This window comes from Bombina bombina, chromosome 1 (genome assembly GCF_027579735.1).
Source record: "Bombina bombina isolate aBomBom1 chromosome 1, aBomBom1.pri, whole genome shotgun sequence".
Lineage (NCBI taxonomy): Eukaryota > Metazoa > Chordata > Amphibia > Anura > Bombinatoridae > Bombina > Bombina bombina.
In genome coordinates, this window is record NC_069499.1 from 1,130,865,844 (window position 1) to 1,130,887,975 (window position 22,132).

The 22,132-nt window shown below is 37.2% G+C and overlaps 1 protein-coding gene across 1 annotated transcript in view; it reads right to left on the reverse strand.

Moving 5' to 3' along the window:
• LOC128645566 (keratin, type I cytoskeletal 42) overlaps positions 1-21,199 on the reverse strand; it is a 113,485-nt gene extending 92,286 nt beyond the window's left edge. The window contains exon 1 of the mRNA XM_053698642.1: positions 20,914-21,199. The gene's annotated coding sequence lies outside the window, so the exon portion shown is untranslated. The remainder of the gene's footprint in view (positions 1-20,913) is intronic.
• Between the last annotated feature and the right edge of the window lie 933 nt (positions 21,200-22,132).

The following is a 22,132-nucleotide window of genomic DNA, read 5'->3' on the forward strand; positions in this document are numbered from 1 at the left end:
GATTTTATTCTAATAGCATTAACAATTATTAGAACACTTCTCTTTAAATATTGGATTTCTTGTAAGACACCCACTATCCCAGAAGTGAGGAAAGCACTATTAGACTCATCAATCAAAGCAGCATATGAATCAAAATTGGAGAGGCCCTCAGGAGAGAAATTCTGTAGAAGGTGGAGAGTTTTCGTGGGCTTTCAGGGAAACGACTTCGTACAATATATAGAACAAATTATTAACATTAAATTAGATTAGGGGGGGGGATACGGGGGGGGCGAGAGGAGAGAGGGAATATTCTTCATTACTACTACCCCTTTTTTTTTTTTTTTCCTTTCATTGAGATGTCCGGGAAAGGGTCATGGCTACCTGGCTTTTGTCCCTTTCTATATATTGTTTCTTTTATGCTGTAATCTCCATGCATGGAGAATTGTGTGTTATGTGTGTGTTGTTTGTATTTGTCTTTTTTCTTTTTTGTATAATAAAAATTTATAAAAAAAAAAAAAAAAAAAAAAAGATCTCTGGAGATGGACTTGTAACCTTGAGATTGTCCATGCTTTTCCACAATTTTTGTTCTCAAATCCTCAGACAATTCTTTGCTGCTTTTTCTCTTCTTCATGCTCAGTGTGGCACAGAGACACACAACAGAAAGGTTGAGTCAATTTTTCACCATTTTAACTGGTTGCCTGTGTGATTTCTATATTATCAGCACCTGTTAATTGATACAGGTGAGTTTAATTACAAATTACAGCAGTATCACAAACTTGGAATGCAATTATTTTTTACAATTTTGAGAAGGTGCCAATAATTTTGTCCAGTCCACTTTTGGAGTTTTGCATAGAATGTGTCAGATTTTGCTTTTTTTCTGCACTTTTTTTGTGTCATACCAATGCAAACAAAAGAAATAAACTTGAGAATGCCCTAAACATTTATCATTGCAACAATTTTCTGGGCGAAGTGGTGCATTATCTGACAGAAATGCAGGGTGCCAATATGCAGGGTAGTGCGGTTTAGCAAAGGTGCCAAAGCATTAGTAAGCAAGATTACCAAGCAATCTTCATAAATTCCACAGTCAATAATAATAGCACGGTAAAGCAATACTTTTATTGTGCCAGAGCTATCATTTGCACTCCACTCATAATCTGGCCCTTATTAGGTACACTCTAAATATATACTGTAAAGAACCTATAGGGGAGTGGGGTTTGGTTGGGTGGGGGGTTTTACTGTTAGGGATACTTTGTAATATTTTTTATGAAAAAGAGCTGTTTAACTTAGGGCAATTCCCAACAAAAGGCCCTTTTAAAGGCTGTTGGTAGTTTATTGTTAGTTTAGGGGGTGTTTTTATTTTGAGGTGACTTTTTTTGTTTTTATAGGTGTATTAGATTAGGTTTAATTTTTATTATTTTGGATAATTTCATTTTTTTTTTGTAATCTTAGATTTTTTTATTTTTCGTAATTTTAGTTTTTTTTGTTGTAATCTTCCAGCTAGATTACGAGTTTTGCGGTAAGAGCTGCTCGGTGCTAACTTGCATGTTATTGTCACCATTCCCTTCCCTACAGCGCTGGTATTACAGGTTTTCATAAACCCAGCGGTAACAGGCAAGAAGTGAGCGTAGAGCAAAATTGTGCTCCATACCGCACTCCAATACCAGCGCTGCTTAAGTCAGCGGTGAGCTGGTTGTATGTGCTCGTGCACGATTTCTCTATAGACATCAATGGAGAGAGCCGGAGAAAAAAAGTCTAACACCTGCAATAAAGCAGCGTAAAGCTCAGTAACGCAGCCCCATTGATTCCTATGGGGAAACAAAATTTATGTTTACACCAAACACCCTAACATAAACCCTGAGTCTAAACACCCCTAATCTTACACTTATTAACTCCTAATCTGCCGCCCCCGACATCGCCGACACATACATTGTACCTATTAACCCCTAATCTGCTGTTCCGGATATCGCCGCCACTAGAATAAACATATTAACCCCTAAACTGCTGCACTTCCGCATCGCAAACACTGGTTAAATATTATTAACCCCTAATCTGACGCCCCTAACATCACCGCCACCTACCTACATTTATTAACCCCTAATCTGCGCCCCCAACGTTGCCGCCACTATAATATATATATTAACCCTTAAACCTAAGTCTAACCCTAACACCCCCTAACTTAAATATAATTAAGCTATTATTATAGCTAGTTTAGGGTTTATTTTTATTTTACAGGCAAGTTTGTATTTATTTTAACTAGGTAGAATAGTTACTAAATAGTTATTAACTATTTACTAACTACCTAGCTAAAATAAATACAAATGTACCTGTAAAATAAAACTTAACCTGCCTTACAATAAAACCTAACATTACACTACAATTAAATAAATTACCTAAATTAAATACAATTACCTAAATTACAAAAAAAACCCCGCTAAATTACACAAAATAAAAAAAGAAATTATCAGATATTTAAACTAATTACACCTAATCTAATAGCCCTATCAAAATAAAAAAGCCCCCCCCCAAAAAAAAATAAAAAAATACCCTAGCCTAAACTAAACTACTACTAAACTAAACTAAACTAAACTACCCTTTTGCGGGGCATTGCCCCAAAGAAATCAGCTCTTTTACCTGTAAAAAACAATACAAACACCCCCCCAACAGTAAAACCCACCACCCACACAACCAACCCCCCAAATAAAAACCTAATTAAAAAAACCTTAGCTCCCCATTTCCCTGAAAAGGGCATTTGTATTAGCATTGCCCTTAAAAGGGCATTTAGCTCTTTTTCAATTGCCAAAAAGCCCTAATCTAAAATTAAAACCCACCCAATAAACCCTTAAAAAAACCTAACACTAACCCCCGAAGATCCACTTACAGTTTTGAAGAACCGACATCCATCCTCAACGAAGCAGCAGAAGTCCTCATCGAAGCCCGCAGAAGTCTTCATCCAAGCGGCCGAAGTCTTCATCCAAGCCCGCAGAAGTCTTCATCCAGACGGCATCTTCTATCTTCATCCATCCAGCGTGGAGCGGCTCCAGACAAACTTGCCTGTAAAATAAAAATAAACCCTAAGCTAGATACAATGTAACTATTAGTTATATTGTAGCTAGCTTAGGGTTTATTTTATAGGTAAGTATTTAGTTTTAAATAGGATTTATTTAGTTATTAATAGTAGGTTTTATTTAGATTTATTTTAATTATATTTAAGTTAGGGGTCTTAGTTTAGGCCTCGGTTTAGGGGTTAATATGTAGTTTATGGGTGTTAGTGTACTTTTTAGTACTTTAGTTATGAGTTTTATGTTACTGACTTTCAGTTTACGGTATTGATCTTGGTGGTATAGGGTGTACCGCTCACTTTTTGGCCTCCCAGGTGGACTCGCAATACCGGCGCTGTGGAAGTCCCATTGAAAAAAGACTTCACGCAAATTGCGTAAGTTAATTTGCGTTAAGGCCAAAAAAGTGTGCGGTGCCCCTAAACCTGCAAGACTCGTAATACCAGCGGTAGTGAAAAAGCAGCGTTATGAGGCTTAACGCTGCTTTTTCACTTATATCGCAAAACTATATACCGGCGGTTTAGAGGTTAATAGGTTTAGTTTAGTAGTTGCAATGTTGGGGAAAAGTGGTTTAGGGGTTAATAGGTAGTTTATGGGTGTTAGTGTACTTTTTAGTACTTTAGTTATGAGTTTTATGTTACGGCGTTGTAGCATAAAACTCATAACTACTGACTTTCTGTTTACGGTATTGATCTTGGTGGTATAGGGTGTACCGCTCACTTTTTGACCTCCCAGGCAGACTCGTAATACTGGTGCTGTGGAAGTCCCATTGAAAAAAGACTTCATGCAAATTGCGTAAGTTAATTTGCGTTAAGGCCAAAAAAGTGTGCGGTGCCCCTAAACCTGCAAGACTCGTAATACCAGCGGTAGTGAAAAAGCAGCGTTATGAGGCTTAACGCTGCTTTTTCACTTATATCGCAAAGAGGTTAATAGGTTTAGTTTAGTAGTTGCAATGTTGGGGAAAAGTGGTTTAGGGGTAAATAGGTTTATTATAGTAGTTGTGATGTGGGTAGCCGGCGGTTTAGGGGTTAATAACTTTATTTAGGTGTTAGCGATGCAGGGGTAGCGGTTTAGGGGATAAAGGCTTTCAAAACCCTTCCCCCAGACTCACTTTCTATGACTCCCTGCACCTGTAGTGACATCACCATGTTTTCAAGCAAGAGCCAGTGATAGAGAAGGAGATTGCAGGTACAGCAATTTTGGGGTAAAACAGGCTATTAACTGGGCAAACATCTTATGAAAACATTTGAATAAAAACTTGATCACATAATTTTTCTTATAGACGGCAAATAAGCTGGAGCAGTTAGATAACAAAGGAAGAGTATTTCATGTTTCTTGTTATTTAAGAGAGAGTGTTTTTGTTTTGCAGGGGTATAGGGTGAAGGGTTAAAAGAAGTGAAGTGAAATAAAAGGGCAGAAATGACAGTAGTTGGATTGATTTATTTCTTCTGTATGATGCAAGAAAACAAAGAAAGAAGAATTATATATTATTATTGAGATGAAATGTTTTGTTATATGATTTATAGGGATGGGTGAATGAGGGATATTTATCAAGCCATCAACCGCAAATACGCTGGAATTCTGCAGCGTTATTGTGGCGAGCTTGATTCGACCCATTTATCAAAGCCTACAGACTGGCAAAAGTTGAAATTTGTGAGGTAACATACGATCCGCTAGTCTCAATCCGACACAGATCGATGCTTACGTCATTACAAATGTTCCGAATACAAATTCGGTACTATCTGACAACTTTTGCCATTTATCAAACTTCTAAATGGTACGCTCGCCACTATTCCCCCCAGCGTACCTGGAGGCCGCGGATGCCATAGGAATCAATGGGAGTCTGAAAGCAGCGAAAGCTCATGTTCGATGCTGCCAGATATCCCATTGATTTATATGGTAGAATAAAAGTAACGTTTACACCTAACACCCTAACATAAGCCCCCAGTCTAAACACCCCTAATCTGCCACCCCCAACATCGCTGCCACCTACATAATGTTATTAACCCCTATCCTGCCTCTCCCCGACACCGCCGCAACTAAATAAATGTATTAACCCCTATCCCACCACTCCAGGACCCCGCCGCAACTAAATAAATGTATTAACCCCTATTCCGCCTCTCCCAGACCCCTCCGCAACTAAATAAAAGTATTAACCCATATTCCGCCACTCCCGAACCCCTCCGCAACTAAATAAATGTATTAACCCCTAAACCCATGGCCTCACACATCACTACCACTTACTAAACCTATTAACCCCTAAACTGCCAGCCCCCCACATCGCCATAAACTAAATTAAGCTATTAACCCCTAAACCTAACAACCCGCTAACTTTACATTAAATATTAACTCATCCCTATCTTATAATAAATTTAAACTTATCTTTAGAGTTAAAATAAACTATATTAAACTACTAATTAACCTACCCTAACTATTATACTAAAATTACATTAAACTATATTAAAATATTAAAATAATTAGGGGTTAATACATTTATTTAGTTGTGGAGGGGTCCGGGAGCTGTGGGATAGGGGTTAATGACTTTATTAGAGTTGCAGTGGGCTCTTGGAGCAGCGGGATGGGGGTTAATAACTTTATTAGAGTTGCGGTGAGCTCCGGGAGCAGCGGGATAGGGGTTAAACATTTTAGTATAGTGGCAGTGTTTAGTGACAGGGTATAAATAAAGTTGGGAAAAAGCCAAATAGCAGCGAGATCGATGACTGTTAGTTAACAACAGTCTGCTGCTCGTCGCCCCGTACTTGGTGCACGGCTTTTTGACAGTTTTCTTTATAAATATTGAGAGCGTATTCAGGTCCGCGGCTGCGATGTTAGGCGAGCGTATTGGTGCCGGCGAATGCAGCATAGTTGATGGCTTGATAATTCGGCCTCAAAGTGTTTATATTCTAATTCGAATGTTAGAAGAATGTTATTGTAGAAATTCGATTTACATAATCGAATGTTGACAAGAACAAATATTCTAAAAAATTCCATAATTGAATGCTTTTTACAGTTTTCGAATGTCACTTTTGATCGAATGTCCACATTCGAAATTTCGAATGTAAAATTTGATTCAACAAATACTATTCAGAAGTTCAATAGTTCATGTGGTAGGGAATTTAGTAAATTGATACATAATAGATACAAATATATAAATTTGATTGTTTATATTTCGAATATTTCATAATTTGAATATTACATTCAAAGAAAGCATTATAAATACTATTAACAAATATATATAAATTTGAATTTTTCAAATTCAAATATTGCATAATTTGAATACATGAAACAAATGTTAGAATGTTACACAATCATTCAAAATTTGCAACGAACAAACAAATGTGTTACAATTCATTCAATTCTTGGAATGTTGCAAAACATTTGCCCATCCCTAATGGTTTAACATGCATTTGCTTTTGCCTCTCTAGAGATTGTGGGATATGCCCACGTTTTACACAAAAGCAAGAGGTGTTTAATGCCTGATTACGTTTAAATGAGTTATCTGGCACCTCCTATTAAAACATGGACAGGAGTACATGTGAAATATTTTAACCCTCTGATTGGAAGCAGGTCTGATTAGAGAGCGAATGTCACTGTTGATTATGTTTTATTGAGTTAAGATATAGAGATTTTAATAAACAAATCTGTAGCCTAAAACAAAGTCTGTGTCTAATCTTTTATAAAGGGAAGTTTATAAATAAATTCCACTAAAAACTCCACTTCCTAAACTCACTTTGTCCATCCATGTATTTGTTAGTGTGGCTTATGTATGATGCTTTTCTTTTTATGGGGCATATTTATCAAAGTGCGAGTGGACATGATACGATGTAGCGCATCGTGTCCACTGCACATCAATAAATGCTGACAGCATACGCTGTCAGCATTTATCATTGCACAAGCAGTTCACCAGAACTGCTTGTGCAATACCGCCCCCTGCATATTCGTGGCCAATCAGCCGCTAGCAGGGAGTGTCAATCAACCAGATCATATTTGATCAAGTTGATTTCTGTCGCCGCCTCAAAGCAGAGCAGGCGGACAAGTTATGGAGCATTCGGGGTTTGATAATTCGGCCCCCATAACTTTTCTGGTTTATAGTATATAAAATAACCTGGCGCAAGAAGGAGATCAGTAAAGTCATTTCAGTAAAACTGTATTAGCAGTAATCATGATTAATCATTTCTCTGAAAGGTGGTGAGATAACATGCAATTAGTGGACGGATGATGAAAACAGGAACACAAAACCCCTCCTAATGCCACAAGAACAGGTGTGTAAAGTCTCACTAAAGGAACATTTGTGCACCTGGCAGTGTTTTCTACAGATGTAACAGTTTAATGTACCTTGTTCTATTAATCAGCACCTAAGAATATTATTTTGCCAGTAGTAATATCTGAGGTTAGATTTTCCACATTTCGATAATGTATAATTATTTCAAAAATAGATTTTTTTCTCTAGTCTTTTTAACAATTTGAATGTATGTATCTTTCCAGCTCTTCATGAATGTGCATCTCTGCCATTAATATCTACAGTAGCAAAAGGTGTCTAACACAGAATATTCTGTACAATTTGCCCGTTTGTGGGAGCGTGATAATTAACAAGCCATTACAAGTGGCTGATTATTGCTACCGCAAGCTCGCGTAGCAATTAGCGCTCAGAAAATTAACCAGAGATCTGATCTCTGGTTAATTTTCAAAAAATTGCCCCAAATGCTCTTAAAATAGAGGGCATTATAGTCTTGTATTAAAAAAAAATCTAGCTTTTTTTAAAAATAAAAATGCTGCACTAGGCAGTTTTCTGCTTTAAAGTTGGTGGGAGTGGGGTGATAGAAATAAAATGGCACTAAAAAGTGCCTTTACATATCGGCCTATGGGAGCTGTGTGTTCCCAGTAAATATTAGACATGTGCAATTCGGTTCAGCCCGAATCGAAATTCGGACGAATTTGTTCGAATTTGGAGATTCGGATCGATTCGAATTTCCAAATTGCGGTAGTTCCGAATCTACCGAATAAATCCGAATCGATTCGAATTTATTCGGTAGATTCGGATGGATTCGGATGGCTGTGTATTACACTAGTATACTAGTGTAATACACAGCACATCCCACTTTACAGTGACCGAATTTCCGAAAATTCAAATCGATTCAAACTGAATCGAACCGAAACGAATGCAAACCGAATTTTTTTGAATCTGAAAGAATCCGAATGAATCCGAAATGAATTCATTCGATTTCTTCCGAAATCGAATCGATCCGAACCGAAATTCGAATCGGTCCGAATCGATCAGAACCGAACCGAATTTTTCCCGGCTGCACATGTCTAGTAAATATATATGTATATGCTTATATACATATATATTTATGTGTTTAATATATGTATATACACATATTAACACATAAATATATATGTATATAATCATATACATATATATTTATAAATGCTACCCATCGCTGCACAACTTACCCTTTCGCTGCACGAGGTACTGATGCCGTCTTTGCTGGCATTGGAACGAGGCTCCCATTGGAGCCTATGGAAGCGTACTCTCGTGAGCGCAATGCTTCCGTGCAATGCAAACAAAAGGCCACATTTGTATTGCACCAAACTTGTAATACCAGCGCACATTTGCATGTGCTGGTATTACAAAGTGGAGCACAAATATTGCTTTCTAGAAAGCGATATTTATTGCTCCACTTTTAATCTGGCCCCAAATTTGTACAAAAATAAACATTAAAAAACGAATAAATGCAAAATTAAACACGTTTACAAAAAGGTTTATGCAAATGTTATAAAATATTTGAATGTTTGTTTTGTTACAGTAAAGTGGTCTGGCTGCCCTGAGTACATTGCTGTAGGTGTTGTGAGGCATTCCAGAGGTGCATTCAGGTTTCGCCTACAAACTAAAGCGTCTCATCTCCCCTTCTCATCTCCTCTTAGTCTCGCTATTTCAAAGCTGACAAGGTTGTATCACTTTATATTTTTATTATTTTCTCTTTAACTGTTTTTAAGTTTGTTTTTCACAGTGGAATTTGTTCTATGCTCTGCTCTGAGAGGTGAACAGATACCAGGTGGATGGTGCTCACTTGTAATGAAGAGTAACTCACAGGTTGAGGCTGGGATGAAGTGAAGGTCAAATCTTTGTGAATTGAGGAAATTATGAGTTGCATTTTTTTTTCAAAGAGATATTAGTTTCATAAACTAGTGTTATTGAATCTAAGTCACTGATAGGAGGATTTAGTTTTTCTGAATGAGACACATACCATACATTACATAATAGATTTTATATTTTGCTTCTTCAGGAATACATTTTCAGATGAGCCCTTGTTATAAGACGGAAATGTTTTGAAAGATAAAAACTCCAGCCTAGACCATGCCCCAAGCTGCCACTTTTCGGCACTTATATACACATCAGACTGAGAACAAACCGAGGCTTCGTATGGCTTAAAGCGACATGAAACCTAATTTTTCTTTCTTTCATGATTTGGATAGAGCATGCAATTTTAAATAACTTTCTAATTTACTTCTATTATCTAATTTGCATCATTCTCTTGATATCCTTTGCTGAAAAGCATATCTAGATAGGCTTAGTAGCTGCTGATTGGTGGCTGAACATAGATGCCTTGTTTGATTAACTCACTCATGTGTATTGCTATATCTTCAACAAAGGATATCTAAATAATAAAGCAAATTAGATAATAGAAGTAAATTGTAATGTTGTTTAAAATTGCATTCTCTATATGGAACCATGAAAGAAAAATGTGGGTTTTAATGTCCCTTTAAATGCAGACATGAGATATAAAACTGTATGTCACATAATTTTCCATAATTTTTAATCCATATATGATTATCTTGACAAAGGCTCCCTGGAGAGCTGAAACGCGTAGAACCTGTTACCCGACACGAAGGAGGACACTCAGCTGATTCTTTTGGCGTCTTGCTCCAGCTCCCAGAACCGCTACACCACTTGTGATTAAAATCATCTATACAAGCAGGAAAAACGGTAGGAGCATATTGAAGGAGCTGAGGAAAACATCGTAAGTGTGCACACTTAAATAGAGACTTTGTTTACAACTTAACAAATCGTAATTGGATTGGTATAACTTTCAAATACAAGCGGCAGAAATAGAGACTCCACCCCCACAGCTGAACCATTGGGCTGGTGAGAGACACCGCTTGAGGCTTTTCTTGTTTCTGACATGTTATAAAGTTTTAATCTACACTGAGGATAACTTACAATCTTGGATCACTTACAATTTTGAAGTGCAAAACAAGGACATTTTCATTGTGGCTTAATATTAAGCAAAACCGACTTACACTTATAGACTCTGCTCTATCTTACAGTGATCGATGTATTGATGAAATAATCACCAACAATTTGTGCATCTAAAATTGTACATAATTCTATCGTTATATCAGAGTGATCCAGAGAGGTCTATTGCATTATGTTATCTTTTTAAAGTTTTTTATTGATTGGAGCTAGTAATGTTTTAAGCTTTTTTATAACACCGGTGATACATTTAGAGATCATTTTTTTCTTTTTATTTTTTACCATTCAGTATGTTACAAATAACCGCTTTTATATGTAAATATTAATAAATTGAAACCACTTTATTCATTATAGCAATTTGCATGTGCATTCATTCCATTTATAAAATTATAAAATTATACACACATTATTCTCACCACTGCATTTAGATTGACTTATAATCTACACTTAATCAAGGTATTTAATAGATCAACTATACAGTTAGACAGCCGTAGGCGCCACCTCCATACGTTGTTGTTTTTTTCCCTAATCCCAATCAACTGCACAAGTTGTGAGAAGTGCAGTTAGTGAGGTTGGCTAGTCTAACTTTAGCTTAAGTCTCAGTTCTCACAAATCTTGGTTACTTTTAATCCATATATGAGCCCACATCAGGCAACGATACAGACAAATGTTTTTTGCACCCTTTTTGTCGCAAAATAATTTTTTCATGACCCCAAAATCACATCATATCCAAGAACACGCCACATTAACAGGGTCAGTTTTAATGTGCATGGAAATCTGATCATAATTGATATTAATTTATTTAATTCTTACAAAGACGGCAAGATTACAAGTGGCGCGCTAATAATTGCATGGGGGGGGCAGCGATAAGCAATATTGCTGGACCGCGCTAACAATAGCTCACAACTTGGTGTTACAATTCCACATTAAATCCCATTTACCAGAGAAGGGTTAGAATGGCCGAAATCATTCTCACGCAATCTATGCTTTTTTTTTTTTTTTTTTTTAAACTTTATTTATAAACAAGAATCCAAGACATACATGGCGAGCATGGTCACAATGACATGAAAATAACAAAGTGATCATTTATGGAATAAAACAATTTTACAGAGCATATTGTAATATTGTAATAGGTAGAGAAGAAATGATATCTCCATGCACGTCCCAAGATTCAGCTTTTTCCAATAACATTTTGCAAACAAACAAATAAGAAAAAGAAAGACAGTAACATATAAGGGGAGAAAGAAAGGAGGAAAAGATAAAAGAAAGACATACGACATTTATACTTACCCAGAGCACCTCCAGGTCCCCCCCCTCCGACAGGCAGATCATTCATGGGCACGATCTGAGGACTGACACCACTTGCCCCTAAGATTTTCACTGAGGACATACTGACTATTTTTAAAGGGAAAGAGAACCCTATCTCTTACTGAATCCGGCAAATGCAACAAATAAACTTCCCACTTAAGGAGAAATCTCTTTACCATTTTCTCAGGATCACCTCTAGTATCTGCCTGCTCAATCAACATCTGATTATGTATGGTCTTAAGTAGTTGCTGGAAAGGCAGGGTTTGACTCCCCACCCATTCTGTCAGGATGATCTGCTTAGCTAGCATAAGAATTGTGGTTAAGAAGATGTCATGTTTATATGTCTGGTCTCTGGGTAACAGAAAGATCACATGCTGCGCCGAGAGGGTCACGGTTTGTTTAGTTAATTTAGTTAGCCAATACGAGATTTTCTGCCAGAATTTTTGTATTTTGGGGCAACCCCAAAGTAAGTGGATCCAATCAGGAGATTCAAGGCAACATTTGGTACATGAATTAGAAGCCCCCTGAACCCATTTAGCCCGTAAGCCAGGAGTGATATAGGCTTGATGTAGAAATTTCAGATGAGATTCCCGTAATTTCGCGGATATAGTACTTTGATGTGCCCTCTCGAAGCTCATAGCGATCACTGATGAGTCTACCTCTAACTCCCTAAATTGAGACCACTTTGATGCTAGTCCCTGAAGCATGGAGTCTTCAAAGTGACGAATCAGTAAAGTGTATGTGTGTGATAACCTAAAAGAACCCAATTTCGCTAGAGCACAGAGCTTATCCAGGTTAGAAGACTCTGTGGGTAACAATCCCTTAGAGATTAAGGTGGATATGTAGTGCCTGCATTGGAAGTATGCGAACCTATGCGTGTGTGGTATGTTGTAGCATGATTGTAGGTCCTGGAAAGGCAATATCTCTAAAGTCAGGGGGCGAAAAAATTGGTGAAGTTGTGTAAGTCGCAGTTGCTGCCATGTCTGGAATGCCTGCGTGGTATACCCCGGGAGAAAGTCCAGGTTGCCTTGTATTGGGAGATATTTACTAGTCAATCGGTGTAGACCCCAGAGTCTACAAATCTTGGCCCAGGCTCTCAATGGATCCCTGAACAGTATATGGTTTTGTATAAATGGGGATAAGGATTTCAGGTTGGCATGGGGCAGGAAGGCTAAATGGAGAGGTTTAATAATGTTGGATTCTAGGTCAGGGACAGTGTAGCAGCTCTTCTCCACCAGCCAGTCCAATATAAATCTAGAGAGGGCCGCCCAGTTGTACCACGTTATATTGGGAAGACGGAGCCCACCCCCCCCCCACCGTCATTGACAAGGGAGTCCTACCTATTCTATGTTTTTTGCCCTGCCAAACGAAGGTTCCAATAGCGGATTGTAGGGATGCCTCATCCTTCTGCGTAAGGAGAAGGGGCAACATCTGTAACGGATAAAGAAGCTTAGGCAAGGCAATCTATGCTTTTAATGGATATCGTAGTCGTGCTAAATAGCATTCATATTATAAGTTGAAAGTTTTAGGTTGTGCTTGAGCTAGAATATTTAGCGTGATTTAAAATTTAAAGGGCAAGATTACAAGTTGCGTGTTATTATTTTTCCATGCACAGTGTGGTCTATTCGCAATCAATTTCCATTGCGCAGCTATTACAAGTTTTGAAAAAATCCGATTGTGTGCGCATTTGCATTTTACGCGACAATCCTTTCCATGCTCGAAGAGCTGTAGTTAACAGTTTTGCGCAAGATAAAAGTTTCATGAAACACTTCAAAAATAAATTACAAAGTACAGTTACACTCATATTTACATTGTCTAATAAAAAATATTAAAAAATAATATTGCACACAAAAGTTATAAGGGCTGAAAGATATAAGATCTCCGGTGTTAGAAAAAAAAGCAGGTAAAGGGATTTTATTTTGACATACATACAGATACACAGAGAAACATGGATTTATATGTATAGACATATGTTTAACCATGAAGATAATGAAAATATTTTACATTACAATCTTATGAACATTAAACAATATATCAGAGGTATTTTCAAAACAATATTCACATATAGATCTTGAGATATCAAGACATATATATATATATATATATATATATATATATATATATATATATATATATATATATATTCATATACATATATCCCCTATAAATAGATATATATGCCCAAAAATAATCACATATATAGAGAAATATTTATTTATAAATAAATCAAACATATTCCGTTACAATTTTTTTTTCGCAATATGAAAAATTTGCAACGGAATATGTTTGATTTGCAAATTTGTCCCAACATAGGGTTTTTGTGTGGTTTTTTTTTCTATTTATCTTCTCCATTGACTTCTATGAGTAATACGTGAATGTGCATGCGATTTGGCTGTGTAGATTACGTGGCTTAACCCGTGCGCAAAATAAGTTATTTTGTAAATTATAATAGCTGCACTATCCCAAATGTGAAAAAGCCAGTGATTTCGCAACTGATTTGCAGTGCGATTTAATCGTGCCCAAAAGTTAAGTGTAAGGGTTAAAAACATCCAAATCATTTTAAAATAAAGTATTAAACTCATATATACACTTTATAATAAAAAAATAATAATTTTAATATGGTTAAAACATTTTTTAAAAAGGTTAAAAAGGGATATGGTATATGGCAAAGTGTTTACTGGGAAGGGCTCCAATGTATATATAGAGGAGTAAGCTTGGTCGCGATATCCTAAGTCCAAAAGTTAGGGAACTTTAGACTTTCGCTTGCAAGCTAACTTTTTACTTTCAACTTATGTTACAATCACTAATCCAGCCACGCTAATGTTTTACTTTGAGTCATAGGGCTCCATGTATAAAGCAGCCTAAGCTGCTCCGGAGCCCTTGTGGGGCAGGTTTGCACATGCGAGCCTGCTTCCCGCAATTTAAGAAGCAGCGGTCAATAGACAGCGGCTTCTTACACTCATCACCACCTCTGAGGTGGCAAAGAGAAATCACAGAGAGCTCGCTCTCTTAAGCTGAGAATCTGTCCACACAACTTTAATACATGGGGCCGATAGAATAGATAAAAAACAACTGAAGTGCTTTAAATGGTAGAATGAATCCAATTTACATATGCTTTAAGATAAAAAATGACACTATTCAGTGGCAATAGTTATGTCCTTGTCAGTTGATTGATTCCTGGATCAGCCAATACATTTGAAATCTTCAATTTTAATTGCTAAAATGTCTGCATTAAAACAAATGTTGGAAAAGTATTTACAGCTGTCATGGTTTAGACTAATGTGAAGAGCTTTACAAATCAGAAATGCACCTTTTGTAAATGATGGTAAGAATTGCTAAAATGCAGAATAAGCTTCTTAAAGTGAATGATACAATATATAAAACACATTAATAACATATATACTCAAATACATCATTCATGTATGGATAAAGATAGAATAAATCCAAGCAAATTTGTCCTTGTATTCTTTTTCCAAAAACAATCATGCAGGTGTGCCCCTGAAACAGAACAAACACCCAATATGGTGATGTACGCCCTGACAAACATCACTCAATTTAAACTACTCACAGAAAAGAACTCCAAATCCACCTGACAGACAATCAACTGGATGTGTTCCCTGAATGTGTTCTTGAAGAATATTTATAGGCCTCCTAGTGTATAAAATTGCATATAGTGCCTCTGACAGATTGTTTTTAAGTAGAAGCAGTTTCAATTAAGCATTTTGTATATCGGGGATATCCAATTGGCTGCCCATGGGCCACATATGGCCCTCTGCATTCATTTTTCTGGCCCACAGGGAAAAGTGGAACTAAAGATATGTGTTTTGGGGATTTATGGAAAAGGGTCAAACAAGATGGCCACAACACAAAAAAAGCTTGTTGGAGGTGATAACAGCATAAAGAGTGTATCCTGCAACCATACCTAATCTGAATCTGTGCCTCTAGATGTTTAGGCAATATATTATCTGTGTGTTTAATATCCATACATTTATATGTGGTCCTTAAGGCTTCTAAATTATTTATCTGTAGCCCCCATGTGTTATGAAGTCGACAATCACTGATGTATATAAATGTCACTAAACTGTATAATTATTTTATATTAAACATTTCCATATAAACATTTATAGAGGGAGCAATGCATTTTAGCACTTTCGACATTTATAAACAGATTGGAATTTCTCACTATGATTTATTATGTATGAGTACTTTTTATATCACATTTATTATCTGAATTCCTGTGGCTTCTAAAGTAAATCTATTTGCACAAATACAATGCTTATCTACAATAATATTAAATGTTAATGGTTATGAACAAAGTGTCTTTACAAGTTTTGGCAACCTATAATACTTATCAATAGTTTGATCAGATTTTGGAACATAGTTCAAAGATTTTACAAGAAATCAATATGATCACCACAACAAATTGCTTCTTGTATGTGAACTAAACACTCTTTAAAATGAAATTGAAATTAATTCAGCAGCATCACTTGTATACTTCCTACTTACACTTATTGACCAGTTAAATGAGCATTTGTACCTATGCTTATTTATTTTGTAATAGACCTTTTGCAATGCAGAACTTAATCACTGATATATGATATGCATAAATAGAAAATACTATTTTTTTATTATGGCATAATGTCCAGCAGCATGTGGTGCTGACGTTAAACATAAAGAAAGATAGAGACAGAGCTTTCCAGTGTCCTACATCTTGCGGGATGGTGATACTTTGTTCCCACCAGAGGTTCTTATGCACCTTATTATGGCGAGGACTGATGACCCATGCTGTAATCTGCTTATGCCCATTCCATTTCCTAAAAATTAGTACTTCTATAGGTGCCCAAGGCCTAGTGTTTAGAGCTCAGTAAAACGTTAAATACGGATGAATTATTATATCTCAAGGATGATCTCCTTAAATTATAGTTGCAGGAAGCTAAAATAAATTACTTTAAAAATATTTTAATGACTGCCCAAAATTTCTTGTACATAGGGTTGCTACATGTCCCATAAAATATGGAATTGTCCCGTATTTGAGACAAAAATCAAAATGGGACGGGGTTTGTCCATATTTTCTACTGTTTGGCAGCCTCAAAGCAGAACATGCTGCGATCTGCGATGTCATCTCAGAAACTGCAGCATGTCTGCAGAAAGAACGGGCAGGTCCGTTGCACAGAGAATTTTCCTAAAAGTCTGTCCTAAAGTTTATTCTGCCTATTATTTCATTTACTGGATGGCCATTATATTTAAACTGTGATCAGTAATTCCAAATCCTTAGCGACAACCGGCACGTTACAACAAACAGTTTGGTGCAGTGCAATAAATGGCTGCTACTGGATTTGAACAATTGACACACTATTTGTGTGAATTTGACCCGCCAGAACGGGAGGAGTTGCTTTAACAGCTCTGGGATCCCAAGTAGTGATGTGCAGTTCATGAACGAATCGTTCATTTGAACTGGTTCTTTTCACTGAACTGAGTGAATCAGTTCACCAGACTGAACTGATTCGTTTCAAACAGTTCACTTCCTGAGTCTGCACACAGCACTGGTAATACGATTCTAGAGTGTGTACTGCTTCTGCTAACTCCTCCTTTGCAATGAATCAGACAGCCTCACTCTAGGATCATATTACCAGTACTGCATTTCTAAGGGACAGTACACATGTCAACTTGTACCCCCTGTTAGATGCACTTTGTGTGCTGAGACTTGTACCCCCTGTTAGCTGCACTTTGTGTTCTGAGACTTGTACCCCCTGTTAGCTGCACTTTGTGTGCTGAGACTTGTACCCCCTGTTAGCTGCACTTTGTGTGCTGAGACTTGTACCCCCTGTTAGCTGCACTTTGTGTGCTGAGACTTGTACCCCCTGTTAGCTGCACTTTGTGTGCTGAGACTTGTACCCCCTGTTAGCTGCACTTTGTGTGCTGAGACTTGTACCCCCTGTTAGCTGCACTTTGTGTGCTGAGACTTGTACCCCCTGTTAGCTGCACTTTGTGTGCTGAGACTTGTACCCCCTGTTAGCTGCACTTTGTGTGCTGAGACTTGTACCCCCTGTTAGCTGCACTTTGTGTGCTGAGCTTTGACTGTGGGACTGTCACTGAATTAACCTCTATGTCAAATATTAGGCAAAATACAACATATTACATAAAACAGAGTATGCTGAAGGTTGTGAGACCCACACAACATGCAGCATACTCTGTTCTATGTACTGTGCTGTTTGTATTGCCGGACAGTGACTCACGAGTCACGAATCGGATCCCCAGAGTATCTGTAATAGAAGAATTTGCAGCTCTGCCCCTTAGGGATCACGTGCCAAAAAGTGAACTGATGAATCGGTTCATGAACCGGTTCAGTTAAGCGAACTGTCCGAAATGAACCGATTCATCAAAAGGAATCGAACTTCCCATCTCTAATCCCAAGTGAGTAAGTGTTAGGGTGTTTGATGACATCACACTGTGTGCCGCAAGCTTATTATGTTTGAAAGTCAATGAGTCCATTTCCTGGATCACTTCCCTGCCCCTTATCATGCAGGAGGAGGTGGTGAGCACTAAATATTACTTTCAAGTGTGTGCGCTTTAAGAATATAAAGGCTACAAAGTAAAAGAAGCAAGCAGCTGAGGGAGATTTATAGTAAGTGGGGGAATAAAAGAGTGTATTTGTGTGTGTGCAGTTAGAGAGAACGTCAATTTTATGTTTAGGGAGAGGAGAGCAGTGATAGAGAGGGGAAGGGAAACCCAAAGCAAATAAAGAGAGGGCGAGAGGAAGAGATACATACAGATATGTGCTCTGCTAGTAAGTGCAGGCAGGGAGTGGTGTGATGTGACCTGTGACCCACACTAATCTGCCCCAGGAACAAAAGGCATTCAGCTGCAGCAGGCTGAGAGCACAATGCGGGGTTGGGGATCCCGGGGAACTCAAAACGGGAAATGAAGCCTGAAGGATTTTTACTGCTGTATGAGAGCTGCTTGAGAGCCGGGCACGGGCCCCGCCTAGAGGTGAAAACATGGGCCAGACCTCAGTGTCCACTTTGTCTGAGCAGGCGAGCAGCTGTGAGTGTTAAACATGAAGGGCTACATATAAGGTGCCTTGTGTATATTATACAAGCAGCACATTGGCCTGTGCTTATACAGAGAGAACGTATTTGTGGGTACACAGAAAACCCTACCCTGTTGTTATATGGAGATAACATGCTGGCCCTCGCTGCTGGCCCTCGCTGCTGGTCCTCACTGCGGCAGGTGTCCCTTATTTTTCTGTATTGAAGGTGGCAACCCTACTTGTACAAGAAACATAGGATAGCACCATGAGGACACATTACTTTATAAGATATTTTAGATAGATTTTCTAGTCTTCTTACTTATTTATTTACTTACTTATTCATAAAGGGCTGTGTTATTCATAAAATAGTCGCAACATGTTGCCAAAATTAATTTCTCCACTTATGAAATAAGCTAAATATTGACTAGATTACAAGTGGCGCACTAACATTAGAGCACGCGATATAAGAATATCACAAGCACGTTCATTTGCGCTTTTATTACTGAGAGCGCAGTAGCATTTTAAGCTTGTCAGGTTAGAGTAACTGAAAACCTAACGTAAAGGAGAGTTATTATTTTTTTTTTTTGTGTGCTGTTGATGCTACGGATTTATAGCATAAGAACTGGCTACTCCTTTATGGCTTGATATAGGATGAAACCAAAGTTTTTTTTGTGACAAATGATTCATCCAAAACTGTTTTTGTCTGCACACATGTCTTTAACTATACTTCAACAATTAAGTATTTTAAGAACATAAATTTTTTTTTTTTTTTTAAACAATTTTTATTGAGGTTTTCAAAACACAAGTCATACATTGAAAATTCAATTTGCAGTATTCTCAGGAAACATGTTACAATAAAATATAGGACCATAAGGAGCAAAAACAAAATAATATTAAAACAGTAGTCTACATATAGACTATGAAACCAGTTAGTCCAAAAACAAATATCGTTAGTGCTCGTAATTATCATATCTCTAGCTATTGGGACGATCATAGCAGAGATTCTTAAAAAAAAAAAAAAAATCAGTAACAAGACTTGCACTACCAGTCTGCCTCGTAAATTGAATTATAGAAATGAGACCTCATTTTTATTTATATTATCTGCTACCCAATCCCCTTAGGCCGAATATGGACCACTATGGGCCTAGCCACTCAAATGTATCATAATAGAGGGAGTAGCAGACAAAATAGGGAAGGGGTTAATAATGGCCGCTATATTGACATAAATATAAAAGGGTACGGTGGAACCTACAACATATAGGGCCCTTTTTGGGTCCTCCAGGCTATAAACATATAGATATATGATAAAAAAAAGTTTATCAAGCATAACTATAATGAAGTACTCTTATGTAATTTTTAGGGGTTCATCGATGGGATCTGTGTCCCTTAGCTTAATAAATAAGCTCCAAATGGGGGGGCGGAGCCTAGTATTATAGAAACATTCTAAAAGAGAGAATATTAACATCTAACCTAATTAACTAAGTTGATGGGAGCCCAGGCATGGACAATTATGGGCTATCAGTTTTACTCTTGGGAAAATATATATATACATAGGAAGCTTAATTTATAAATGTGTAGATAAATTTGCAAATATACACTGAGCAAGAAACATCGGTTCAATAATGCTATAAAAACTATGATATGTGGTAACATGCATGCACACGGTTATACTTCAGTAAAATTATGTATACAGTTTGCCCTGAAATACAACTACGTCAATATAAGAGAGTTGCCTTCACTAGGGCACCCCGGCCGCAGGTCACCCAGCAAAACAGATAATCAAATATGGAACTGTCTCAAATCTAACAGTAGCGTAAACACTATAGGCAGTTGTTATATAGAGAACTAAGTGGAATAATAAAGTCAGCAACTGATAAAGGATAAACAGCACAGAACACTGTGGAGAGAGTATAGGAAATTATCAGCAGTCCATGCTGCGTCATTGTGTGAGCAATAATAAAGATAGTACATAAAAGGGGTAGAACTTTCCAGTGCTTAACATGCGTCATTTAGGTTAATGTAGGACTACCTACCTGTCAGTAGGCAGAGTAAAATGCACAAATCTTAATCTGCATCAACCCATATTCTATAAGTAACATTGAGGAAAACTGTAAAACCTATATAGTTATATTTTTTAAACATATGGCTACTTAGAACTTTATAAAACCCTACAGGATTATTATAAGGCGGCAGTTACAATCTTTGAAACAAAAAAAGAAAGGGCGCCTCCTAGTGTAGCCAATTTTTGTAAGTAGATAATATATATTAGCAGATTTTGTACTCACATGTAGTGAAGGCAACGATAATGCCTAGGTAGATGGTCTGGAAACTTATCAGTGTCCCAGTTGACTGTGCACCATGAGAAGGGCTGCTCCTCTTGAATGGAAAAGATCTGGAAAACTGGAAAAATATACAGAGGGCGACTCCTAGTGCAAATCAGTTGATACAGTTGTAAGCCCCAAATGATCCCTTTAGAGAGATACTCACATATTATGGAGCACACTATAGTGCTAATGAGGCAAGCTGGGTATATTATGGTGGCCCAGCGCACATAACACTCTGGCAAGCAGTGGATCAATGTAGCAAATAAAAGATAGGAGACTCCAGAAGTATATCAAAAATGAGTTTTATAAAAATAAATAAATGAACATAAAAACAATCAGTAAAACATGCTACGCGTTTCTCAGAGCTCACCACTCTGTTTCCTCAGGCAAGTTCTACTGAAATATGACTGAAGTCTCCTATTTAAACCCAAAAGAACTAATTGGGATGTCGGTTACACCCATTACACACCCTTTTAATTAGCTCTTGCTACTATTACCATAGCAACTCTGCTGACTCCACCTAACATTCCTTAAATGGCATATACAACATGTTTTATATATTTACTACAGAGATCTGATAAAGATAACTTCGTATGTTATTCAACATTGGTTAAATTCTTAGTGCAATGTAACAGATCATCCTATAAAACTAAGGAACACTTACATTTGTATAGATAAATCTATCAACCAAAAACCTATATTTATCACAATATAGAGTGACTGTATTTATTTGTAGTTTATATACTTTCCAAATAAAAATAAGTATATGGTACTTAGCTTTATCTTCTTGTTTTTTGTTTGCAGTGCTAGAACCATCTTGTGTTGCAGTATGTGTGAGATATAGCTAATCGATGTATGTAGTTTTTCGCTCGACTTTTGTTTCCTTGTGTTGTCTTATGCAATTGACGGGATTTTCTTATGTTTACTCTTAAAATTCGCTGCGCTCTCTGCCGGAAGTGGTCATGAGCAGTTGCGATCTAGACCAATGTTATTGTATAATTACAGTGTTGTGCACTAAATGTCCAATGAAATATAGAGGTGTGTGCCAGTCATCCAATCAGTGATTTTCTAGAATGGGCCAATCAGTGTAAGTCTGTCGTTCTCTATGTTTGAAATTAGTGCTGATCTTTACCTGTATAGCCTTTAGCTTATATAGCTGTCACCGAACAGACTGAATATC